At 50.8% G+C, this 27230-nt stretch overlaps 1 protein-coding gene across 4 annotated transcripts in view; it reads right to left on the bottom strand.

Moving 5' to 3' along the window:
- Positions 1-27230, bottom strand: part of lrrc4ba (leucine rich repeat containing 4Ba) — a 225889-nt gene that overhangs the window by 69816 nt on the left and 128843 nt on the right. The window contains exon 2 of one of the 4 annotated variants that reach the window (XM_038783486.1): positions 10215-10353. The exons of the other annotated variants lie outside the window; for them this stretch is intronic. The gene's annotated coding sequence lies outside the window, so the exon portion shown is untranslated. The remainder of the gene's footprint in view (positions 1-10214; positions 10354-27230) is intronic. 4 annotated transcript variants of the gene reach the window in all.

Here is a 27230-nt window from a genome sequence, read left to right as displayed (position 1 = left end):
GGGGGGGGGGGGGGAAACAAACAGGCAAACGATTACTGGGCAGGGAAGGGAAACTCTCGGGGCCCTGCAGTTCACATCAGAAATTAAAAACACAAGGAGAGCAATAATGTCTGAACGTCCCGCATCAATCAGTGAAGGATTAAAAATACTTCAGCGCATCACAGGATTCGCAAGCGAGCCAACACTCTTGAGGTGTCTACACAAAAGAAAGAGGTGTGCTTGAACGGGAGGCGAGTGTTCATTCTGGGAGAATTGGCTCGAAGTGTCACATGTTTTACTCACGGATGGTTTGGAACGGCTTGAGTTCAAAATCCCGAGCTGCGAATGTGTAATTGCAAAGCAACTGCTTGACTTGAAGGAACATTAAGTAGCAAGGGCCTGGGCGAGCTCACAGGCACTGTGGGGAAACCGCAGGCCATTGAAGGAGCAACATTTAATGGTGGGGGATGAGGTTTAAAACATGATGGATGTGTGGATAATCGGCTTAAGATGAAATTGCAGGTTACCTTCATTGTCTTCAATTAACTTTAAGTCTAGACTCCGAGCCAGCCGGGACAAATCCCTAGACTAATGCCAGGAAGCAGGGCAGCACGGTAGCACAGTGGCTTCACAGCGCCAGGGTCCCAGGTTCGATTCCCGGCTGGGTCACTTGTCGATGCGGAGTCTGCACGTCCTCCCCCGTGTCTGTGTGGGTTTCCTCCGGGCGCTCCGGTTTCCTCCCACAGGTCCCGAAAGACGTGCTGTTGGGGTAATTTGGACATTCTGAATTCTCCCTCAATGTACCCGAACAGGCGCCGGAGTGTGGCGACTAGGGGCTTTTCACAGTAACTTCACTGCAGTGTTAATGTAAGCCTACTTGTGACACTAATAAGGATTATTATTATTATTCGGACTGCTCGGGCTGTCTTTCGAGGAACAGGTTGGGTTTGTATCAGCTGGAGTTCAGAAGACTAAGAGGCGACTTGATCAAAACCGATAAGATCCTGAGGGGTGTTGACAGGGTGAATGCGGAGAGGGTGTTTCGTCTTGTCGGAGAATCTAACCGGGGGGGGGGGGGGTCACTGTTTAAAAATAAGGAGTTGCCCATTTAAGACGGAGGTGAGGAGAAATGATCTTTTCTCGGAGGGTAGTGCGTCTCTGGAACTCTCTTGCTCCAAAAGAGGTTGAAGTAGAATCTTTGATTATTTTTGAAGATGTGGAGATGTCGGCGTTGGACTGGGGTGGGCACAGTAAGAAGTCTTACAGCGCCAGGTTAAAGTCCAACAGGTTTCTTTCGAATCACTAGCTGAGGAAGGAGCAGCACTCCGAAAGCTAGTGATTCAAAACAAACCTGCTGGACGTTAACCTGGTCTTGTCAGAATATTTTGAAGGCAAAGCTGGATAGATTCTGGATTAACACGGCAGTGGAAGGATATTGGGAGGTGAGCAGGGAGGTGGGGTTGAGGTTACAATCAGATCAGACACAATCCTATTGAGTGGCGGAGCAGGCTCGAGGGGCAGAGTGGCCTCTTCCCACGTCGCTGAGTGGGGCAGCATTGATTGGCCATCCCTGAGGGCAATTAAGAGTCACCCACACCGCTGTTAGTCTGGAATCACATGTAGGCCAGACCAGGTAAGGACGGCAGATTTCCTTCCCTGAAGGACATTAGTGAACCATAGAAGCAGAATTAGGCCACTCGGCCCATTCAGTCATGGCTGCTATTTTTCTCATCCCCATTCTCCTGCCTTCTCCCGATAACCCCTGATCCCCTTATTAATCCAGAACCTATCTATCTCTGTCTTAAAGACACTCAGCGATTTGGCCTCCACAGCCTTCTGCGGCAAAGACTTCCACAGATTCACCACCCTCTGGCTGAAGAAATCACTGAAGCAAAACCAGATGGGTTTTTATTACGATCGGCAATGGTTTCATTCCAGATTTTTACTGAATTCAAGTTTCACCATCTGGGGCATTGTGGGATTCGAACCCGGGTTCCCAGAGCATCACCCTGGCTCTCTGGATTACTAGTCCAGCGGCAATAACACTACATCGCAGCCAAGAGGTCGATAAAGCACCACAGTCCCTGTGGGGCCCACCTGGCTGTGAATGTAGCCGTGGAAACAGCCAATTTCACACAGCAGGATCCCAAAAACACCAATCTGAAAATGCCCAGGTCGTATATGTTTTTTTGTCGTGCGACGTCGATTGAGGGGTGAATATTGGGCGGGGGGTGGAATTCATATAATTTACAGTGCAGAAGGAGGCCACTCGGCCCATCGAGTCTGCACCGGCCCTTGGACACAGCACCCTACCTATGCCCACACCTCCACCTTATCCCCGTAACCCACCTAATCTCTTTTGGACACTAAGGAGTAATTTATCATGGCCAATCCACCTAACCCGCACATCTTTGGACTTGTGGGAGGAATACGGAGCACCCGGAGGAAACCCACGCAGACACGGGGGAGAACGTGCAGACTCCGCACAGACAGCGACCCAAGCCGGGAATCGAACCTGGGACCCCTGGAGCTTTGAAGCAACTGTGCCAACCACTGTGCTACCGCGCTAACCCTCCTCTTCTCTTCTTGGAGATAGTGAGCATGGGGCATCTCACATTCCCCGAGTGGGGAAGGGAACGCACCTCAACTGAAAGATGGCACCTCCCGCCGAGCAGGGCCCCGGAGCTTCAGTCATGAGTTTTGAGTTGAATTCCTAGAGCAGGGTTTGAACCCCCCCCAACCTTCTGACTCAGAGGCAGGAGTGTGACCCACTGACCTAGTGGTCCGGCTGCAGTCTATAATCTTGTGGTCCATGTGGAATCATCAGGTCTGGGAGACTCTTTGAACCGTTAACAAAACTAACTACCACCTAATAGTAACACCACCTTGTCTTTCAATTTAATGCAGCAGACGTAGCGCTTTGCTATTTTCTACCAACTTTAGGAGATGTAGTTAAGCTCTTACTGCTGTAAACTGTACACTCATCCGCTGCTACTGTGGACATCCATCTTCAGCTTAATAAATCTCTTTGGCAGTTTATATACTACGCCTGAGTCCATTAAGATATTTATTTTCCCACATTTTGAAGTCAAAGGGTGATCTAATGAACATAAGTGATACAACCAGTAAATCGAAAACACCTATTCAATCTTTGGGCTTGCTGTAAGTTGCTTTGATGTTGGGCGGGTTCGGAGTCCTTCAGGCCGAGCGGGAGTGCAGACGTACATAGGGCTCAGCTGCGACTGTAACTGGACGGCACGGCGGCACAGTGGTTAGCACCGCTGCCTCACTGTGCCAGGGGCCACGGGTTCGATTCCGGCCTCGGGTGACTGGCTGTGTGGAGTTTGCAAACTCTCCCCGTGTCTGCGTGGGTTTCCTCCGGGCGCTCCGGTATTCCTCCCGCAGTCCAAAAGATGCGCAGGTTAGGTGGTTTGGCCGCGCTAAATTGTGCTGCACTGTCAGTAAAATCTGCGGGCCTGCGGTGCCCTCATGAGTCGAGGAAGAGCAGCTGTGGGGGTGGAGCAGAGGGGGTGAGGGGGTGGGTAGGGAGGGGGGTAGTAGGGAGGGGAGAGGGGTGGGGGGTAGGGAGGGGGGTGAGAGGGGTAGGGAGGAGGGGGTAGGGTAGTGAGGGGAGGTGTAGGGAGGAGGGGGTGGGGTAGTGAGGGGAGGTGTAGGGAGGAGGGGTGGGGTAGTGAGGGGAGGGGGTAGGAGGGTGGAGGGGTAGGGGAGGGCAGGGGGGTAGTAGGGAGGGGGGTAGTGGGTAGGGAGGGGGTAGTGGGTAGGGAGGGGGTAGTAGGGAGGGAGGGGGGTAGAGAGAGGGAGGGAGGGGGGTAGGGAGAGGGAGGGAGGGGGGTAGGGAGAGGGAGGGAGGGGGGTAGGGAGAGGGAGGGAGGGGGGTAGGGAGAGGGAGGGAGGGGGGTAGGGAGAGGGAGGGAGGGGGGTAGGGAGAGGGAGGGAGGGGGGTAGGGAGAGGGAGGGAGGGGGGTAGGGAGAGGGAGGGAGGGGGTAGGGAGAGGGAGGGAGGGAGGGGGAGGGAGGGGGAGGGGGAGGGCAATATTCCCGGCTACCTCTACCAATGTCCATACCGGCCAACGCTGCCGGTGACACAATAACGTATCATCACGTCAGTGCTGTGTGTGGGATCGCGCTGTGCGCAGATTGGCTGCTGCGTTTCCTGCATTACAACAGTGACCGCGCTCCAGAATTATCGGAGTGGCTGTGAAGCATTTCGGGACATCCTGACGTTCCGCTGTGTTAGACAAATCCGGTCATTTCTGATTTAAACAGGGGCGTTCGGAGCGAAATACGGAAGCTAACCTTCACTTCGCCTCTCATGCAGAACAATTTACTTCTGGATATTTTGGGGGAAGACTGATGATTGTCAGATATGTGCTAGCTGCACTGAGGCCGTGGGACCTCAGAACAATTACCCTTCAGCGTATTCCAGTTGACTCCAGTGGTCCCCGTTGCTGTGGCATCGTGCACATCGCAGTCCGGAGCTGTGCGGATAGTGATGGCCGGGACTCCCAAACGACTCCCAACGTTCTTTCCACCATGTGGCTGATCAGCAATCACGCCCGCCTGCCATGCGTCGGAAAGGGTTTAAAAGTTGACACACAGAAACCTCTTGGGGCCACGTTATGGATATACCGCACCCCACCGTTCTATCATATTGTGGTCACCCATCTCCAAGGGCTCTCTCTCAACTAGATTGCCAACTAATCCTTTCTCACTGCACAGCACCCAGTCCACGATGGCCGGTCACTTGTTAGCTCCTCAACATACTGTGGTGGTGACACAGTGGTTAACACTGTTGCTTCACAGCACCAGAGTCCTGGATTCGATTCCCGGCAGTCACTGTCTGCACATTCTCCCCGTGTCGGCGTGGGTTTCCTCCGGGCGCTCCGGTTTCCTCCCACAAGTCCCGAAAGCCGTGATGTTAGGTCAATTGGACATTCCGAATTCTCCTTCAGTGTACCTGAACAGGCGCTGGAATGTGGCGACTAGGGGGATTCTCACAGTAACTTCATTGCGGTGTGAATGTAAGCCTACTTGTGACACCAATAAAGATTATTATTACTGGCGCGGGGCGGCTCCATGCCAATGTTGCTCCCGGGGGCTGGGATGGCGGGGAGGCGGAGGGTGGGTGGTGGGGGGGGGGGGGGGGGGGGGGGGGGGGGGATTGTCCGCCTCCTTGTAACAGAGAGGTTGTTTCTTTTTTAACAAAAGGAAGGATCTATCCTCCTTTGAGGGAGTAGTTTGTGACCAAGGCATTCAGCTCTCCGACAATATGCAATACTGCAAGGTGACGCATGCCGTTGCTGAGGCAGTTGTCAATATCACCATGTGGCAGACGAAATGAGAGCTATTCTAGATCTTCAATCTTAAAAAAAAAATGACATTGATCAAACACCCCTTCACAAAGACCGCTCTGCTGTAAATCACACAATTTCATTTCTCCATGATTTGCATTCTGCTCAGTTTATATGTCCTCCTACATAACACTGACTAAACTTCAAAGTGATTCATTGCATGCGTAGTGCTTGGGGAATCTCTGAGAACCATGATAAAGCCCATGCAGTATAAATCGTTCTCTCTCTCTCATATGCAAATGTGCACCTGTGAAATTTGCATACAACTGTGCCGAGCTACACTTCAGTAGAAAATACAAACATTTTTTTTTGGGGTAAACCTGACGCTCATCGAGGTCGAGAATTTTAGGATCAAGGAACAGAGGACACTATTGCCCTCTTGTATCTGGTATTCGCACCCAATTCTTATCGGTGACAGAACCAGTCAGGGACTTAACTCCCTCAACAATGCCCTTAGGTACAAAGTCTCCCGTAAGGCAGAAGAGATTTACGAGGATGCTACCAGGACTTGATGGTATGAGTTATAAGGAGAGGCTGGGACTTTTTTCCCTGGAGTGTAGGAGGCTTAGGGGCGATCTTATAGAGGTCTATAAAATAATGAGGAGTACAGATAAGGTAGATAGTCAACATCTTTTCCCAAAGGTAGAGTCTAGATCTAGAGGGCAAAGGTTGAAGGTGAGAGTGGGGGGAGATACAAAAGAGACCAGAGGGGAAATTTCTTCACAGAGGGTGGTGGGCATCTGGAACGGGCTGCCAGAGGCAGTGGTAGAGGCGGGTACGATTTTTTCCTTAGGTAGTTCCATGGGCAGGGCGGGCATAGAGGGATATGGGCCAAATGCGGGCAACTGGGTCTAGCTTAGTGATAGAAACTGGGCGGCATGGACCAGCTGGGCCGAAGGGCCTGTTTCCATGCTGTAAACCTCTGTGACTCTATCTGGTTTGACAGTAGTTGGACGCAGGGTTACAGTTCCCCCAGGATATTGCAACCCCGTTCTCAGAATAGCCCAAGTGGACATAAGAACTAAGAGCAGGAGTAGGCCATCTGGCCCCTCAAGCCTGCTCCGCCATTCAATAAGATCACAGCTGATCTTTTTGTGGACTCGCCCATTCACCATAACCCTTAGTTCCTTTGCTGTTCAAAAATCTATCTAGTTTTGTCTGAGAAACAATCAATGAGGTCGCCTCAACTGCTTCACTGGGCAGGGAATTTCACAGATTCAAGACCCTTTGGGTGAAGATGTTCCTCCTCAACTCAGTCCTAAATCTGCTCCCCAATAATTTGAGGCTATGCCCCCTAGTTCAAGTTTCACCTGCCAGTGGAAACAATCTCCCTACTTCTATCTTATCTATTTCCTTCATATTTTATGTGTTTCTGTAAGATCCCTCCCTCATTCTTCTAAATTCCAATGAGTATAGTCCCAGTCTACTCAGTCTCTCCTCATAAGCCAATCCTCTCAACTCCAAAATCAACCTAGTGAATCTCCTCTGCACACCCTCCAGCGCCAGTACATCCTTTTTCAAGTAAGGAGACCAGAACTGTACACAGTACACCAGGTGTGGCCTCACCAGCACCCTATACAGCTGCAACATAACCTCATAGGTGGCACGGTGGCGCAGTGGTTAGCGCTGCTGCCTACTGAGCTGTGGATCCGGGTTCGATCCCAGCCCCGGGTCACTGTCCGTGTGGAGTTTGCACATTCTCCCCGTGTCTGCGTGGGCTTCACCCCCACAACCCAAAAATTTGCAGATTAGGTGGAATGGCCACACAAAATTGTCATTTAATTGGAAAAAAAAAATAATTGGGTACACTGAATTAATAACAAAACAAAGGGCGCGATTCTCGACTGAGTGCCGACGCCGGAGTGTTTCACTCTGGCATCGGAGGCCGCTCCTCGCCCCCTATTCTCCCCCCCCCCCGGGGGGCTAGGAGCGGTGGCGCGTGAATCCCGAGCGCTAGGCCTTGACGCTTGCATCAAAGCAGCGCGCCGGGAATGACGCGGCCGGCGGCGCCGAAGTGACGTCAGCCGCGCATGCGCAGGTTGGCCGTGTTCCCCTCCGCTGCCCCGCAAGACATGGTGGCTTGATCTTGGGGGGCGGCAGAGGGAAAAGAGTGCGTCGTTTAGAGACGCTGGCCCGACGATCAGTGGGCACCGATCGCGGGCCAGATATCTGCTGAGCACGCCCGTGGTGCTCGATCCTCCCTCCGCCCCCCACGGGCCCCACACTCACCGGTCGCGCGCTGTTCACGCCGGCAGCGACCAGGTGTGGTTGGCGCCGGCGAGAAACGGTCGGCTTCGGCAGGCCGCTCGGCCCATCTGGGCCGGAGAATCGCCAGTCTCCGTGAGAAACGGCGAGCGGCGATTCTCCGAGCGGCCTGTTGAAAAATGCGACACGCCATTTTTTTGGGGGGTGGGGGAATCACGGGTGGGGGTGCCAGGGCGGCGTGGCGTGATTCACCCGGCCCTCCCGCGATTCTCCCACCCGGCATGGGGTGTGGAGAATCGTGGCCAAAATCGTCCATAAATAAATAAATAAATAAATGACCTCCCTGTTTTTAAATTCCATCCCTCTAGCAATGAAGGACAATATTCCATTTGCCTTCTTCATTAGCTACTGCACCTGCAAACCAACTCTTTGCGATTCATGCACAAGGACACCCAGGTCCCTCTGCACAGCAGCATGCTGCAATTTCTTACCATTTAAATAATAGTCCATTTTGCTGTTATTCCTACCAAAATGGATGATCTCCATTGTGCTCCATCTGTCAGAGCCTTGCCCACTCACTTAAACTATCTACATCCCTTTGCAGACTTTCAGTGTCCTCCACACACTTAGCATCCACAGATGATGATTTTCTATTTCCCCACACAGACCATTATGATGTTCTCCAAGCTGGCCTCTGACAGTGCAACACTCCCTCAGTACTGCACTGGAATGTCAGCCTTGATTTTTACACTCAACCCCGAGGGTGGGGCTTGAATATCAGAGCCTTGTGGTTGAGAGGGAACTGCGCCACCAACTGAGCCACATAACGCTCCTTCAAATTATTTCCCAAATGATCGTTCTTTCCGTTGGAGATTTCAGCTCACCCAAGACTCTAACTGCCCACCCTGATTCAGTCCAAGTCTCATTCGCTCATCGCCCCTGTGCTCGTTGGCTCCAGGTTTGGCAATTTGAAACCTTGGATCCACAGGTTCAAATCCTTCCACGGCCTCGCCTTCCCCCTCATTTACCTCCATCAGCCGACAACACTCTATCGCTGCGTCACTCTTATTTTTTGGAGAGGGGGGGAGGGGGGCAGTGGTTGTGGCTGCTGTTGTCAAGACCCTAATCTCCTGAATTCCCTCCCTCAACCTCCCCCCACTCTCGCTCCCCTTTAACAATGCTTCTTAGAGCCAACCCCTTTGACCAGGTATAAGGCCCCCTGTTTTACGATTACCTTCTTGGTACTGGAAGATCAATGTCATGGACCAGGGAAATTAGGACACAGAAACAGGCCATTCATCCCATCTATATTGTGGGCGACATGGTGGCACCGTGCTTAGCACTGCGGCCTTACAGCGCTATGGACCCGGGTTCAATTCCGGCCTTGGGGGACTGTCTGTGTGGAGTTTGCACGTCCTTCCCGTGTCTGCGTGGGTTTCCTCCGGGTGCTCCGTTTTCCTCCCACAGTCCAAAGGTGTGCAGGTTGGGTGGATTGGCCGTGCTAAAATTGTCCCTTGGTGTCCAGAAATGTGCACGTTATATGGGGGTACGAGGTTACGGGATAGGATAGGGCTTAGGTAGGATGCTCTTTCAGAGGGTCGGTGCAGACTCGATGGGCCAAATGGCCTTCTGCACTGTAGGAATTATAATCCTATCTCAGTATCAAATGTTATGTGTGAAACATCATTGTGATGTTTTATTATATTAAACTGCCGATGTAAATCCACATTATTCCACGTGACTGTGGTAATATGTAGCAAACTGTGCCTGTAACATGAGGGAATATTCAGGGGTTTTGTGTTCTCAGTGCAGAGGCAGGAACAGGGGTTGGCGACGGGTGAATCTCTGGCCCACTCTCACCTGGCCAAGTTTCAATGGTGGGATTGCAGCATATGGTACAGCAGCCAAGGGGAACAACAAGAGGTGCCCCAGTGGAAAAAGGATGAGATCGGAAGTCACTCGCGGGAACGCCGGCTGTGGCTCAGTTGGCCGCACGTTAGCCTCTCGACCACAAGGCCCCCGGGCTCGAGTCCCATTCCAGGGGCTGGGCACAAGAATCAATACTGACATTCCAGTGCGGCACTGAGGGAGCGCTGGTCATATTTCCGCAACCGTGTGGGCTTCGATTGGACCAAGCGAGAGGGCATCAGGGAGGCAAGTGAGGGTTTGGATCGACGTACGAGCAGGACCAGGGGAAGGGGGCATTGGGGTCTCCTCCTTGATGCCCTTCGGAGGAACTTTTCAAATAAAGACTGACTATCGAGATTTTTAAAAAAATATAAATTTAGAGTACCCAATTCATTTTTTCCAATTAAGGGCAATTTAGTGTGGCCAATCCACCTACCCTGCACATCTTTGGGTTGTGGGGGCGAAACCCACGCCGACACGGGCAGAATGTGCAAACTCCACACGGACAGTGACCCAGGGCCGGGATCGAACCCGTGACCTCGGTGCCGTGAGGCAGCAGTGCTAACCACTGCCCCGCCGTGCCGCCCTTTTGTATCGAGGTCTTTTCACAACCACCAGGTGTCTCAAAGCACTGTGTGGCCAAAACCTTGTTTAATAGAGCAGTCACCGGTGTAAAGCAGGAAACACGGCAGACAATGTGGGCGCCGCACTGCTCTGCGCCGGAGGGCCAGCCTCGATTTGTGTACTCACGTCCCCGGAGCGAGGCCGAAACTCGGAGCCTTGCGACTCAAGGCAATTCCACCCACCATGTCGCAGCCGCCGAGGAAATTCCTTTCCTTTTTCCTGGTGCGAGCCGGCTGCCAGATTTATCGGATTCAATTCTCATAACCTGCCATAATGGGATTGGGGAAACGTCTTAATAGGTAGCGTGTGATCGACAGTCCCAGGGCCTGTCTACCGAGCAAACCGCACTCCATTAATAATGACTGCATTCGAAAATATTCCCACAGGGAATAAATCCCTGCCATTTTATCCAATTAGTTTGTCAATAATTGCTATTTATTAGGGGCCTGAAAATAGGCTTTCCATCTGTGTCTGACATCCCGCTCCGTGGAGATGTCACCCTGTTTATTTTGAATTGGTTATTATCTTCATTAACACAACAAACTGAGGCCATTGAGGTGAGTATACAGTATTCTCTTGTGTGCAAAGGAATGAGGGGTGATTTGAGCAGAGAGTGCGTAAAACATTAACTCGCTCGGAGATAAAGGAACCGCTTTTCCTGGTTAAGGGGGGGCATCGTGACCTGGAGGCTGAGTAAAAATCAGGGGCAGGCCAATCAGGAAACACCTGTCTCGCAGAAGCGGTGGAGGATTTAGGGCAGCACGGTAGCATTGTGGAGAGCACAATGGCTTCACAGCTCCAGGGTCCCAGGTTCGATTCCGGCTTGGGTCACTGTCTGTGCGGAGGCTGAACATCCTCCCCGTGTGTGCGTGGGTTTCCTCCGGGTGCTCCGGTTTCCTCCCACAGTCCAAAGATGTGCAGGTTAGGTGGATTGGCCATGATAAATAGCCCTTAGTGTCCAAAATTGCCCTTAGTGTTGGGTGGGGTTACTGGGTTATGGGGATAGGGTGGAGGTGTTGAACTTGGGTAGGGTGCTCTTTCCAAGAGCCGGTGCAGACTCGATGGGCCGAATGGCCTCCTTCTGCACTGTAAATTCTATGATCTAGGAGCTCTGGAACGTTCTTCCCCAAGTGTCCCGGAGGCCGGGGAGACCATTGTCGCTTTGAAGATTGAGGTGAGTAAACCTTTATTTAAAATGAAATGTTTCCAGGGGTCCGAAACCAGGATGTGCAAATAGAGTCAGACTGTGGATGAACATTAGCAGAGGGTTCTCGATGGGCTGAATGGAATCCTCTTTTTATAATAATCTTTTTTTTAAATATAAATTTAGCGTACCCAATTAAATTTTCCAATTAAGGGGCAATTTAGCGTGGCCAATCCACCTACCCTGCACATCTTTGGGTTGTGTGGGCGAAACCCACGCAAACACGGGGAGAATGTGCAAACGGACAGTGACCCAGAGCCGGGATCGAACCTGGGACCTCGGCGCCGTGAGGCAGCAGGGCTAACCCACTGCGCCACCGTGCTGCACCTATAATAATCTTTATTGTCACAGGTAGGCTTACATGAAAACTGCAATGAAGTTACTGTTAAAATCCCCTTGTCGCCACATTCCGGTACTTGTTCGGCTACACAGAGGGGGGAAACTGGAGCAGCCGGAGGAAAACCAAGCAGACACGTGGAGAACTAAAGATTATTATCACTGTCTCTCAGTGAGAGGGAATAAAAGAACGATGAGCATTTATATAGCGCCTTTAATATGGTGACATATCCCAAGGAGCGTCACTGGAGTTGTAATTAGGCGAAACATGATGTTGAGTCATCAGGAGGGGTGTCCAAGGTTTGGTCAAAAGGACAGGTTTTAAAGACGCCTGAAAGGAAAAGTGACAGAGTTGGTGAGACAGGACAGTGGTTAACACTGCTGCCTCTCGGCTAAGGGATGCTGGTTCAGTTCCAACCTCGGGTCACTATCTGTGTGGAGTTTGCACGTTCTCCCCGTATCTGCGCGGGTTTCCTCCGGGTGCTCCGGTTTCCTCTCACGGTCCAAAGATGTGCAGATTAGGTGGATTGGCCATGCTAAAATTGCCCCTTCGTGTCCAGGGCTGTGCAGGTTAGATTATGGGGATAGGGCAGGGTGGGCGGGGCAGTGGACCTGGGTAGTCTGCTCTTTTTGGAGGGTGGGTACGTGGAGGAATATGTCAGACCGTGGTGACGGAGATGGAAGTAGACGTGTTGGTGACGATGATGACGATAGGTTGCCGTGGTTGTGAATGGTCTGGTTCAGACTCAGCCAGCGACCAGGGAGACTGAGGGAGTCGTCAGGTGCGGAATTTGTAACGGAGCCTGAAGGAAACACCTTCAGTCTTCCCAATTTTTGGTTGGGGGAAATTTCTGCTCATCCAGGATGATGACGTCTGGGAAGCAGTCTGCCAAATACTTTGGAGCTGGTTATAACAAAACAGCGAACTCACTAAGAGGTGCAAAGTATCACAATGACACTTTGAAAACTATAGTCTGAATCACTCTAACCCTGTCCGTTTAAAAGTAAAAGAATTGCGTCCATCTCGAGGGACAAGGAGACATTGCTATTTTTTATATTCCATCAAACAGTGTTGGGCTCTGAGGTTTGTTTCACTATGTGGTGAGTCGTTTACTCTTTTTAAATGATTCCTGGGTTCCTCCAATTCTCTCAAACCTCCTCCAACTCCACAACTCTCTGAGCTTGCTACCCCCTTCCACAAACATTCACTCCCTCCACCACCGATGCACAGTGGTAGCCGTGTGTGCCATCTACAAGATGCACTGCAGGAACTCGCCAAGGCTCCTTAGGCAGCGCCTTCCAAACCCTGGACCGCCACCATCTAGAAGGACAAGAGCAGCAGATACCTGGGAACCCCACCACCTGGGGGGTTCCCCTCCAAGTCACTCACCATCCTGACTTGGAAATGTATCAGCCGTTCCTTCACTGTCGCTGGAACTCCCTCCCTAACAGCAGAGTGGCTGTACCTACACCTCAGGGACTGCAGTGATTCAAAAAGGACACCCACCACCTTCCGAAGGGCAACTAGGGATGGGCAATAAATGCCGGCCCAGCCAGCGATGCCCACGACTGTAAATGAATGAAAAAACATCAGCCTATCTGCCTTGCTCCTGTAGCCTTCCTCCCTGCACGTCTCTTTCCCCCTCGAGTCCTTTCCTGAAAACCTATCTCTTTGATCGCGCTGTTGGCCCACCTGTCCCACTATCTCCTTGTGAGGTTTTATGCCAGGTCACATTTTGTTTGATATCGCTCCTGAAAAGCATCTTGAGGAAATTTTAAAAAGTGCTATACACCTTCAACTTGTTCTTGTACTCGATCTTGGTTCTGCCATTTATGTGGTGAATGGATTGTGAAGCATCCAACTATACGTCAATTCTTTTCTCAATGGTTGGTTTATTTCCAGGATGCAGCAGGATCATAGAATTTATCATAGAATTTATGGTGCAGAAGGAGACCATTCGGCCCATCGAGTCTGCACCGGCTCCTGGAAAGAGCACCCTACCCCCGACCCCAAGGTCAACACCTCCACCCTATCCACATAACTCAGTAACACCACCCAACACTAAGGGAAATTTTGGACACTAAGGGGAATTTATCATGGCCAAGCCACCTAACCTGCACATCTTTGGACTGTGGGAGGAAACCGGAGCACCCGGAGGAAACCCACGCACACACGGGGAGGATGTGCAGACGCCGCACAGACATTGACCCAAGCCGGAATCGAACCAGGGACCCTGGAGCAGTGAAGCGATTGTGCTATCCACAATACTACCGTGCTGCCCAGTATGCCCAGTATGCATCGCTGCCTCCTTCCTACCAACCAGCCCAGTGTCCCAGCGCTCCCCCTTTTATTCTCTTCAGAGTAAATCTAATAAACTAATTAACTGGTAAACTAATTACAGTCCCTTAAAGGGGCACTGAAAATTGCAAGCGGGGTCAAGGTTGTGTTAGAATCAAGACACTACATTTTCCAACCAAGAAGAACAAGGTAGCGTGCCTCAATGACTACCGAACGGTGGCCCTGACGTCTGTTATCATGAAATGCCTCGAGCCACTAGTCACGAACGGATCAACGCCAGCCTCCCAGACGGTCTCGATCCATTGCAGTTCACCTATCGCCGCAACTGGTTGACAGCAGATGCTATCTCCCTGGACCTACATACACTCGAACACCTCAACAACAAGGACACCTACGTTAGACTGCTGTTCATAGACTACAGCTCCGCCTTCAACACCATTATCCTGACAACCAAACTCTGCAATCTTGCACTTGACGCCTCCCTCTGCTGCTGGATCCCTGACTTCCTCACCACCAGACCGCAATCTGTCAGGATCGGCAACAGCGCCTCCTCCACAATAGTCCTCAACACCGGGGCCCCGCAGGGATGTGAGCTCAGTCCTCTACTGTACTCCCTATACACACACGGCTGTGTGGCAAGGTTCAACTCCAATTCGATCTATAAGTTTGCGGATGATACTTGTGGTGGGTCGTATCTCAAACAACGACGAATCAGACTATAGAAGGGAGATAAATCACTTGGTTGCATGAAAACAACCTCTCTCTAAATGTCGGCAAGATCAGGGAACTGATCATCGACTTCAGGAAGCGCAGCATGACACACATTCCCATCTACATCAATGGCTCCGAAGCGTAGAAGTCGATAGTTTTACGTTCCTGGGGGTTACCATCACCAACAGTCTGTCCTGGTCCACACACGTCAAGAAAGCCCAACAACGTCTTTACTTCCTACGGAAGCTAAAAAAATTCGGCATGTCTGCATCGACTCTCACAAACGTCTACAGATGTACCACAGAGAGCATCCTATCCAGCTGCATCACAGCCTGGTACGGCAACTGCTCGGCCCAAGATCGCAACAAACTGCAGAGTGTGGTGAACTCAGCCCAACACATCACACAAGCTTGTCACCCTCCCATTGATTCTGTCTACACCTCCCACTGCCTCAGGTAGGCAGACAGCACTATCAGAGACCCCTCCCACCCAGGCATTGCCTTCTTCCAGACCCTTCCATCAGGCAGAAGGCACAGAAGTCTGAAGACCCGCACATCCAGACATAGGAACAGCTTCTTCCCCACAGCTACTAGACTCTTCAACGACTCCCCCTTGGACTAATCTGTTCCCTGTAAGACACTATTCACAATGCCCTATGCTGCTCTTGCTCATGTATTTGCTTTGTTTGGCCCTTGTTCCGCATTGGAACCAATCATTGTTTGTCGATGTACTTTGTTGATTGTTCTTTTTATCTACTAATGTCATGTGAGAGTATCTTTAAGAAATAGGTATTTATAAATAGGTGTGTATATAAGTATCTGTAGTGAGAGTACCTTTAAGAAATGGGTGTTTATTACTGCAGTGATGTCAGAGAGTGGGTGGAGCTGGGCTGTCTGTCAGCTTTTTACTTTCGTTTTAGGCTGTTTGCTGCGGGGTGTGTTTTAGTTTCATTCTTCAGAGCTGGATAGCTGCAGTCACAGCCAGAAGGTGTATGAATCTCTCTCTGTAATCTAAAGACTGTAACTCGATCCTGGTGATTTAAAACTAATAAAAGTAGTGACTTTAACCTGATGTGCTTCTGGTAAAAGGTGTTTTAAGTCTTATGGATGTTAAAAGGAAAGCTTTAAGGATTACTTAGTGTTGTATTCTTTGGGGGTTGTATTTGAATTAATGGTTGCTAAGATGTTCACTCTATGTTTTAAAAAGGTTAACTTGAGTTCATAGAATAAACATTGATTTGTTTTAAAAAATACTTTTCCATTTCTGCTGTACCACACCTGTAGAGTGGGCCGTGTGCTCCCCATACCACAATCTATTAAAAGTCGTGGGTCAGGTGAAATCCATGATACACTTTGGGGTTCTCTAAACCCTGGCCCATAACACTCGTTATGTACTGTGAACGTTTCCTTGGCCGCAGGAAAATCTGTATTTTGGTACATGTGACAACAAATCAATCAATCAACTATGAATTGAAGGACAGAACTTTTGCGCATATGGCAGAAGCGATTATCACAACTCTATGATACCATAGTCCGTCTTTATACTCTTCTGAAATCAATAAACTAATAAAATAAACTGGCAAAGGTGACAGTCCCTAAAAGGAGCACTGTGACAAGGGACATAACTTTAAAGGAAATCTATATAATTACATTAAAATGTCATTTCCAGCACTGATGATACACTTAATCCCCACGGGACGTGGAAGACCTGAAGCGGACTGGTGGACATCGCGTGCTCCCTTTCCAGGAACAACTGGGGATGAATGTGGCTGTGGAATAGAGGCAGACAGACTGGCCCAAGAACTCCCTCCGCGAACTGCTGCCTGGACCTCTTACTGGCCACTTTGGCCAGACCCAGGAGCATAATCCACGAGGAGGTCCTCTTGATCTGCCCGCAACCCACCTCCACACCAAGTGACCAAAGATCAGGAGTGTGGGGGGCTGAGGTATAAGCAAACCTTGAGGAACAGCCCCTTCCCATAGTCAGCCCCTCTTAATATTCTGTTAACAAACCAAAAAGATCAATAAATTTAACAAAAATGTGAGGGGAGGGGTGGGGTTCAGCCAGCTGGGCCTCTGCAACGAAGACAAAACGTCAAATGGAAACTTATTGAATTTACAGTACAGGAGGCCATTCGGCCCATCAAGTCTGCACCAGCTCTTGAAAAGAGCACCCAACCCAGGCCCCCACAACCCAGTAACCCCACCCAACACTAAGTGCAATTTTTTTGGACATTATGGGCAATTTATCACGGCCAATCCACCTAACCTGCACATCTGTGGTAGGAAACCGGAGCACCCGGAGGAAACCCACGCAACCACGGGGAGAACGTGCAGACTCTGCACAGACAGTGACCCTAGCTGGGAATCGAACCTGGGGCCCTGTAGCTGTCAAGCAATTGTGCTAACCACTATGCTACCGTGCTGCCCAACAAACTTAGCTAACTGAACCAAAATGTCATTACCGGGGGGGTGACGATGCAGCCTAGCCCCCGGCCGTGAGGTCCTGACTTGGACTGGCGGACACCGCGTGCTCCCTCTTGATATGTGCTCACGATTTTTAATCAATCAATATCCTCCGCCTGTTTATCCAGATGCTGAATAATTCAATTTAATACAACATTAATATTATGGAGGCACCAAGGTAGAAGCTTAAAGGTTTTGTGCATAGGAGAAGGGAGAACAGCAGCAAGACCTGACAAAGCCAATAGGCTTTTTTTGCATTCCTCCTTCAGGGCACGTAAGCTGAGTCTGTGGACTCTGTTGCATCCCTCCACCCCACAATTCTCTTCCAACTGGATAATTGCTCAATTGGGGAGTTCAATTAAAAATGCCCCCAGTCCTCGCCTATGTTCCTCTGCACCTTTAGTCCTTCACACTGACTTCTTCAGATGCAACCTGGCTAATTAGGTGGTTAGGTGGATTGGCCGTGCTAAATTGCCCTTAGTGTCCTAAAAAATAAGGTTAATGGGGGGGGGGGGGGTTACTGGTATAGGGTGGATACGTTGGCTTGAGTAGGGTGATCATTGCTCGGCACAACATCGAGGGCCGAAGGGCCTGTTCTGTGCTGTACTGTTCTATAATTGTTGAGTGGACAACTGACATTGTCCCTCTAAATGACGGCACGACTAGGTTAGGGAGCTCACTGCACATGTTGCACTATCATCGAGTTGCATGCCAACAAATGGCACACTGTTACCATGTGCCAAAGCCCCTTGCCTGTCCTGCGTGAAACCAGTCCCTTCTGTAGGTACAAGTGGATGGTAAAGCCTCCTGACGTTATTTTAAGAGCATGGCACTCTCTCAGAGTCTTGGCTAACATTCCTCCCCTTAACCACCACCACCACTGCCAGAATCAGTGGATCTAGACATTCATCTCATTGCTGCTTTTGGAATCTTGCTGTGCGCAAGATGGTTGCCTTTGTTCTCTGTAACACAGGCGTCTCGGCACCTCAAAGGATTTTGTGCAAAATGCATTTGGGATGTTTCTGCGATACATGCAAGAGCCGGATCAATACAACCACTTCCCTCTACGTTTGTGTATCCCAATGACTGTGGAATAGGCAGAAGGTAAGTAAGTAACGTCGCCACAGTCCCAGATGACCGTAGGCTGCTTTCCCCTTTGAGGGGAGAGCCGACTGATGGTGATTTAACCTGCGGATCACCACACCTCAGACGGGGGGGGGGGGCAATGTTGAGAATAACCAAAAGCAGGGGCGGCAGGGTGGCGCAGTGGTTAGCACTGCTGCCTCATGGCGCCGAGGTCCCAGGTTTGATCCCAGACCCGGGTCACTGTCCGTGTGGAGTTTGCACATTCTCCCCTTGTTATTGTGGGTGGGTCTCACCCCCACAACCGAAGGTGGATTGGCCACGCTAAATTGCCCCTTAATTGGGGGAAAAAAATGAATTGGGTACTCTAACATTTGTTAAAAAATGAATAACCTCAGGTTAGTACAGGAATCGAACCGGCGCTGGTGGCTCTACATGACAAACCAGCCATCCAGCCAACTGAGCTAAACTGGCCACGGATGGCTGGCAGTGCTGTAGTTATGTTACTGTTAAACCAGAGGCCTACGCTAATGCTGGAGAGTCACCACGGCAGCAGCTGGCTGAATTTGAATTTAGTTCATTAATAAATCTGTAGAAGAAAATTGCTGGTCTTGTCAATAGTGATCATTGGAAAATCTCATCTCCGTTGCCAGTGGCCTTCAGGAAATGGAAGTCTGCCATCCTTGCTCAGCCTGGCTTACATGTGACTTCTGCCCCATGCCAATGTGGCTGATTCTTAGCTCTCCCCTGAAAGAGCCGAGCAAACCACTCAGTTATAGCCGTGCCCTGTGAGAACGACGCAGCAAAGACGCACCATCATCGCATTTGCAATGGTCGACCATCACCTTCTTAAAGCAATTGGGGGTTGGCCTTACCAACATTGCTCATATCCCAACCATGAAGAAAAAGAAAACGGGCGGAATTCTCCGACCCTCCCTGCAGGGTCGGAGAATCGCCGGGGGGGGGGGGGGGGGGGGAGGGAGTGAATCCCGCCCCCGCCTGCCGCCGAATTCTCCGGCACCGGAGATTCGGTGGGGGCGGGAATTGCGCAGTGCCGGTCGGCGGCCGCTCGCAGTGCCCCCCCCCCCCCCCCCAGCGATTCTCCGACCCATGATGGGCCGGAATCCCGCTGGTTCTTTGCCAGTCCCGCCGCCGTCAATTAGACTAGGTCCCTTACCGGCGATACCTGGCAGCATGGGCGGCTCCGGGGGCCTTGGGGGGGGGGGGGGGGTGCGCGGGGTGATCTGGCCGCGGGGGGTACCCCCAGTGGCCTGGCCCACGATTGGGGCCCACTGATCCGCAGGTGGGCCTGTGCCGTGGGGGCATCTTTTCCTATGCGCCAGCCGTGTCAGCCTCTGCGATGGTCGACGTGTAGGTGAACTCCCCCCCCCCTGCGCATGCGCGGACCCGCGCCGGCCAGCAGAGTCCATTCGGCCTCGGCTGGCGCTGTGCCAAAGGCCTTCCATGCCAGCCGGTGGGGCGCAAACCACTCCGGTGCCGGCCGGAGGATTCCGCACCTTTGGGGCGGGCCACCGGAGTAGATCACGCCACTCCGTCCCGCCGGGACCCTCCGCCCCACCGGGTACGGGAGAATCCCACCCAACGTATTTGCGTTTTCTATTTATTTAGAAGGCGGAGGAAGTGCGGCACAGTGACACAGTGGTTAACCCTACTGCCTCACAGCTCCAAGGACCCGGGTTTGATTCCTGCCTCGAGTGACTGTCTGCGTGGAGTCTGCATCTTCTCCCCATGTCAGCGTGGGTTTCCTCCGGGTGCTCCGGTTTCCTCCCACAGCCCAAAAATGCACAGGTGGATTGGCCGTGCTAAATTGCCCCTCAATGTCCAACGGTTAGGTGGAATTACGGGGATGGGGCAGGGGACTGGGCCTGGGTAGGGCCCTCTTTCAGCGGGTTGGTGCAGATTCAATGGGCCGAACGGCCTCCTTCTGCACTGCAGCGATTCTATGATTCTACTTTTGCTTCTCTGCCAAGATGCTTCTTATTATTATGCTCCTATCCCAAGAATGAAGTGTGTTTTGGCTTTATATCTAAGGCAGAAAAAGCATTTCTACTTCTCTGCCAAGACGCTTCTTCTTCTTATTTAATATTTAGATAAATATTGAATATATTCTGTTACATCATCGCAAAGAGCTTTGATTCATTGGCGAGCACGTTCTCGATCCTCCCACCAACGGAAACAGTTTCCCCCTATCCTCTCTGCCCAGGCACCCTCATGATTTTGAATGCCTCGGCCAAATCCCCTCTCAACCTTCTGTACCCAGAGGAAAATAATGGCAGCTTCTCCGATCATTCCCCAGCGCTGAACTTAGTCATCCTCGGAACCATTCTCGTGGAAATTTCCTACTACTCTCTCCAATGCCAGATTTGCCTTCGCCTACCCTGGGTTGTGGGGGTGAAACCCACGCAAACACGGGGAGAATGTGCAAACTCCACACGGACAGTGACCCAGAGCCGGGATTGAACCTGGGTCCTCGGCACCGTGAGGCAGCAGTGCTAACCACTGCGCCACCGTGCTGCCCGACGATCTGATATGTGGGACGTTCTCACCCCCAATGCCTCTACATCCCTTCCTGGTGCCCAGTACTAGGCGCGGTACTCCAGCCGAAGTCACACCAGTGTTTTATGAAGACCCACCATAAACTCCTTGGCTTGTCACTCTCTGCCTTTATTACTAAATTTCAGGATCTTATGTAACTAGGGGCTGTTTAGCACAGGGCTAAATTGCTGGCTTTGAAAGCAGACCAAGGCAGGCCAGCAGCACGGTTCAATTCCCGTAACAGCCTCCCAGAACAGGTGCCGGAATGTGGCGACTCGGGGCTTTTCACAGTAACTTCATTTGAAGCCTACTTGTAACTAACCATTTAGGAGAAAGATGCGGGGAAACATTTTCACCCGGCGAGTGGTGAGCCTGTAGGATTTGTTACCACAGGAAGTAGTTGAGGCCAAAACTTGTATGTTTTCAAGAAGGAGTTAGATATAGTACTTGGGGAGAAAGGACAAAAGGGATCAAAGGATATGGGGGGGGGGGGGAAGGTGGGAACAGGCTATTGAGTTGGATGATCAGCCATGATCATCATGAATGATGGAGCAGACTCGATGGGCTGAATGGCCTCCTGCTGCTCCTATTTTCTATGTTTCTGGGTGTGTTTCTGGTCTCAAGAGTCGCGCCCGAATAATTTAGGTGTTTCCCTCCCGTCCCCTACCACCCCCTCAATGTCAGGGTGCTGCCAGCTGGGATTCAGTGGACAGGAAGCCCTCGTAACCTGTGAATCAGCGGTTGGGAGTTCAAGTCCTGGTCCTCAGCACAAAATCTCGGCCGACGCTCCCAGTGCAGTATTGAGGGAGTGCTGCTCTGCCAGCGGTGCCATTTTTCAGAAGGGAGGTGAAACCGACGGCCTGTCTGATCTCTCAGATGGATGTGAAAGGTCTCCTTACTTCGAGGGAGGGCGGCGCTCTCCCCAGTACATTGACCAATTTGTATGTTTCGACCACCATCACCGTTACTTGCTGTTTGAGGGGATCTGGCGTCTGCAAAATGGCTGCTGCACTTCCTAAGTAAGAAGTCTTACAACACCAGGTTAAAGTCCAACAGGTTTGATTCAAACACGAGCTTTCGGAGCGCAGCTCCTTCCTCAGGTGAATGGAGCAGTGCTCCGACAGCTCGTGTTTGAATCAAACCTGTTGGACTTTAACCTGGTGTTGTAAGACTTCTTACTGTGCTCACCCCAGTCCAACGCCGGCATCTCCACATCATCAGCACTTCCTAAATAAGAGTGGCAACGCGGCAAAGGCTCTTCCTTGGCTGTCAGGTGCTGAGGTTATGAAAGGCGCTCCAGAAATGCACGATCTTTAATTTGCTTTTCCCAAAGCCTAATGTTTCCCCCGAGGCATCTGAACTTCTGCTCCTACTTACAGCCTGTCTACCCCGCCCTCCCATCTCCCCCGGTTCATGAAGGTAGCTAGCCTGCGCCACACTGTTGAGGCCTGAGAGTTAAAATTTCATTCACTTTGCCCTCCCGGATCCTAGTCTCAGTTAAAATGTCAAAATAAATTATTACTGTAGTAAAAATCGTCCATGCTTCAATTACTGCTCATGGTCAATGATGAAACCTGCCTCCCGCCCTCCTCCAGCGTATAGGGCCTGGAGAATAAAGGGATTAATTTGAAGAATAAAGGGATTAAGGTTTATGGTGTTCGGGCGGGAAAGTGAAGCCGAGTCCACAAAAGATCAGCCATGATCTCATTGAATGGCGGAGCAGGCTCGAGGGGCCAGATGGCCGACTCCTGCTCCTAGTTCTTATGACGCTGCAGTTGCAGCATCCAGCCACTAGGTGCTGCTATTGCCCTGCTTGATCCATAGCCAGACTTTGAGCAATGCCACCGGCGATCCACTCGCAGAGGTATTGGCCGGAATTCTTAGGCTGTTTGCTGGCGGTGGGATTCCCGGAGGAGTGGGGCGGCTTCAACGGAAATTCCCTTTGACAATGACGGCAGCAGAGAGTCCCGTCGCTCGCGAACGGTGCGACGCTTCCCGCTGCCAGGAAACACGCGGCTGGGAGGCCGGAGAATCCTCCTCATTAATTCTGCTCCTAAAATCTAACAAGCCCTTTCACGTTGTGCCTTTGGGATTCGGCCAGCTTTTCATGCCAAGGTTGCAGTGGGTTACTGGGAGAACGTCCTTTGAATTTAATGGCCAGTGTGTTCAGCCACTTATCGTTAAAATAGAAAAATGATTTGCATTTATATATCGCCTTTCCCAAAGACTGGATGTCTCAAAGTCATTTTCTTGCAGTTATCGTTCTAATGTATTAAACACAGCAAGCTCCCACAAACAGCAACCTGATAGGGATGACTATCGGCCATGTCACTAGGGTAACGTTCCCACTTTGAGATAGTGCCATAGGATCTTTAACACCCACCCAAGCGGCAGTGCAGCACCCCATCAATACTGCGCTGGGAGCGCCAACCTTGAGATCCGAACCCAGAACCTTGTGATCCATAGTGCGGTATTACCATAACTATCAGCATTATAAGGGTTAATGTAGTGTTGAGAGTAGCCACTAGAGGGAGCTTCAGGTACAACTATATAAAGCAGTGATGCTAGACCTTCGGCGAGGAGTGTATGCAGGAGATAGCTAGTGAAGGGTATAAGAGCAGTTAATGTGAGAAGGTTACGTTGTAGTTATACCAGTTAGTGAGATTAGCAGTAGGTGACTGTAGTTAGATGTTATTGATCAATTCTGTATTCTAAAGGACCAAGTCGAAACCCAGTTTAGTAGTGTAAATAAAATCATAGCTTTAAGTAAAAGCTATATTGTGGTCTTTGTGAACACTACGCCAACCATCCTAAATCAGCAACACAAAGACCACCACACACAGGTGAGAGTGTTAGCAACGGAGACGCAGCCGACAATCACCCGGCCCATCCAGTAAACGTCAAATGTAAACTTCCTTTCATTTAACTGCCCAAGGTGCTAAGGCTGGGAAGGTGGTCGCAAGAACTAACGTTTGTCTCTTTCAACAGCCCTCATCCTTTCTTCCCTCATCATACCCCCCTTCCACCGTCAATTCTTGACGCGGAGCTTTTCTTTTGTTAAAATCGAGAGAATGCACTGACTTTGTTTAAGCTCAGAGCTGCTCCTCCCACACACCCAGTGCCCCAGCTGTCCCCTATTTATACTCTTTTATAAAATATATCAATAAATTAACACAAATGACAGGGGATATGAGCACCCCGTGGGACACTGGAACCAAAACACAAAAAGTCAAAAGGAAACCGAACGAACTCAGCCAAAATATTATTTCTGGGGGCGATGATACACTCCAACCCTTGTCCGCTATGTATTCCTATTTTTGAATCACCTCCCCTATTTGTTTCTGCTCAAAGTACTTGGCTAAATAATGCCCATCACCTGTATATGCTAACACTATAATTAACATACTATTCACGGCTCTTTCGACTTTGATTACGCAGTGTTCAATTGGACTGTGTTGACGTGAGCCTACTATCTGATCTGTGCTCACCGTCCTTGTCTTGTTCGGCCTGAGCGTTGACGAAGAGTAAAATAAACAGGCACCACGACAGCTACTCGACGCTGAGCAGTAAACCCGAGGCCAGACATTTTGTCGGGCTGCAGGGATATTTTGAAGCGTGTCAATAAACCTGTTGCACACTCGAAAACGGGTGCCGTCGCTGGAAGGCCCGGAGAAATGCAAACTGTGCAACAAACTGACGTAGCGTTGACCAGGACGCACAGCACGGAAATACACCATATCTCTGCTGGTGCTGATCTTTCGCACATTCCACCTTTCTTTGTAATAATTCCATCGATATATAGAGTGCTTTTAGCATAGGAAGCGTCTCAACGTCAACAGCAATAACCCCTTGCATTTACATTGCGCCTTAAATGTAGTGGTCCATCCCCAGATGTGACAGCCTTGGGACACATGGCGTCAGCTGGTCCAAGGCGGTAGGTTTTAAGGACCTGTCTTTGAGAACGAGGTGGAGAGGTGCTTGGAAGGAATGCTCGAGCTGGAATCCGGGCAGCGGAAGGTTGGGAGTGGGAATCCAGGCAGCGGAAGGCCCCGGCCGCCAATGGTGGAGCAACGGAAATCAGGGATGCGCAGTAGGCCAGAACCGGAGGAACTCAGAGGTGTCAGAGGGTTGTAGAGCTGGAGGTGGTTAGAGAGAAGGTTGAGTGGGGTGGGTGTTGGGGTGGGGTGGTGGCGGGGGGTGTCAGGGGGTGTAGAAAGATTAAAGCCCGGAGGGATTCGAGATTTGAAAACATTAAAATTGATTCACTGCCGGACCGAGAGCCTGTGACGGTGTTCAGTGAATGGGGCGGGGAAATGAAATGAAGTGAAAATCGCTTATTGTCACAAGTAGGTTTCAAACGAAGTTACTGTGAAAATCCCCTAGTCGCCACATTCCGGCGCCTGTTCAGGGAGGCTGGTACGGGAATTGAACCGTTGGCCTGCCTTGGTCTGCTTTCAAAGACAGCGGTTTAGCCCTGTGCTAAACCAGCCCCTAAGTGTGGGAGCGGAATGAAAGAATGGACACTGAGCCAGGGTGGGATGAAAGGGGAGAGATGGTCCAACAATTAGTTGAGGAGCTGGCCTTTGAGAAGGTTTTTTAAAGCATAAAGTAGAAGTGGAGAATATGGAGTCGCAAATAGTCCGTCCAACTCGGCGGGACTTTTGGCACAGACTCCTCTCAAAGTGGAAAGCTTGTTCAATCAGGAGTTCTGAAGCTAACGGGCGTGGAACCACTCCACCCTCCAGTAACGAGAAAGTGAGAGTGGACCCAGGGATGAGGGATTATAGTTAAGCTGTCCTCCGATGCGCACTGCAAGCTGAAAGTAGATTTGATAGAAGTGTTCAAAATATTGAGGGCTTTGTATCGACTCGATAAATAGAGACCTGCGAGGCTGGAGGAGTGGTGACCAGAGGTCACAGATTCAAGGTAAGAGCAGGTAAATGTCTCTCTTCACAGTGAGTGGTTAGGATTTGGGATGCATTCCCTCACAAGGGTACAGATTCTGACAAGAGAAGAGGGCACTCAGTCGAGTTGCCAAGTTTGCAGAAGATACAAAGATCTGTAGAGGGGCAGATAGTGTTGAGGAGGCAAGGGGACTGCAGAAGGACTTGGGCAGGCTAGGAGAGTGGGCATGGAAGTGGCAGATGGAAAAGTGTGAGGTTATGCACTTTGGAAGGAGGAATGGAGGCATAGACTATTTTCCAAATAGAGAAATGCTGAGGAAATCAGAAGCACAAAGGGACTTGGGAGCCCTTGTTCACGATTCTCTTAAGGTTAACGTGCAGGTTCAGTCGGCAGTTAGGAAGGCAAATGCAAAGTTAGCATTCATGTCAAGAGGGCTAGAATACGAGAACTGGGATGTACTTCTGAGGCTGTATAAGGCTCTGGTCAGACCCCATTTGGAGTATTGTGAGCAGTTTTGTGCCCCGTATCTAAGGAAGGATGTGCTGGGGCCTTGGAAAGGGTCCAGAGGAGGTTCACAAGAATGATCCCTGGAATGAAGAGCTTGTCGTTTGAGGAAAGGTTGAGGACTCTGGGTCTGTACTCGTTGGAGTTTAGAAGGATGAGGGAGGGGGGGGGATCTTATTGAAACTTACAGGACACTGCGAGGCCTGGACAGAGTGGACGTGGAGAGGATGTTTCCACTTGTCGGAAAAACTAGAACCAGAGGACACAATCTCAGACTAAAGGGACGATCCTTTAAAACTGAGATGAGGAGGAATTTCTTCAGCCAGAGGGTGGTGAATCTGTGGAACTCTTCGCCGCAGAAGGCTGCGGAGGCCAAATCACTGAGTGTCTTTAAGACAGAGATAGATAGGTTCTTGATTAATAAGGGGATCAGGGATTATGGGAAGAAGGCAGGAGAATGGGGATGAGAAAAATATCGTCAATGATTGAATGGCAGAGCAGACCCGATGGGCTGAGTGGCCTAATTCTGTTCCTATGTCTTATGGTCTGATGGTCTTAGTCCACTGCCACGCTCTCCCAGCTCAACGTTATTACAATTAAGCAGCTCTTCCTTTGGGGGTTATCCCCTGCCTGGTTGATGCTGCGTGACAAGGCTGGAGAAACAGATCAAGTGTTTTTCATTCTGTCTAACTGAGGAGGCTACAGGCCAATCCACATCCAACAACCTGCTCTGAAAGCGCTGCTCGCACCGTGGCATCATAGAACATAGAACATAGAACAGTACAGCACAGAACAGGCCCTTCGGCCCTCGATGTTGTGCCGAGCAATGATCACCCCACTTAAACCCACGTAACCCGTATACCCGTAACCCAACAATCCCCCCATTAACCTTACACTACGGGCAATTTAGCATGGCCAATCCACCTAACCTGCACATCTTTGGACTGTGGGAGGAAACCGGAGCACCCGGAGGAAACCCACGCACACACGGGGAGGACGTGCAGACTCCACACAGACAGTGACCCAGCCGGGAATCGAACCTGGGACCCTGGAGCTGTGAAGCATTGATGCTAACCACC

Source organism: Scyliorhinus canicula, chromosome 23, assembly GCF_902713615.1.
Source record: "Scyliorhinus canicula chromosome 23, sScyCan1.1, whole genome shotgun sequence".
NCBI lineage: Eukaryota > Metazoa > Chordata > Chondrichthyes > Carcharhiniformes > Scyliorhinidae > Scyliorhinus > Scyliorhinus canicula.
The sequence above is the reverse complement of the archived record's forward strand: the minus strand, read 5'-3'. Positions and strand labels throughout refer to the sequence as shown.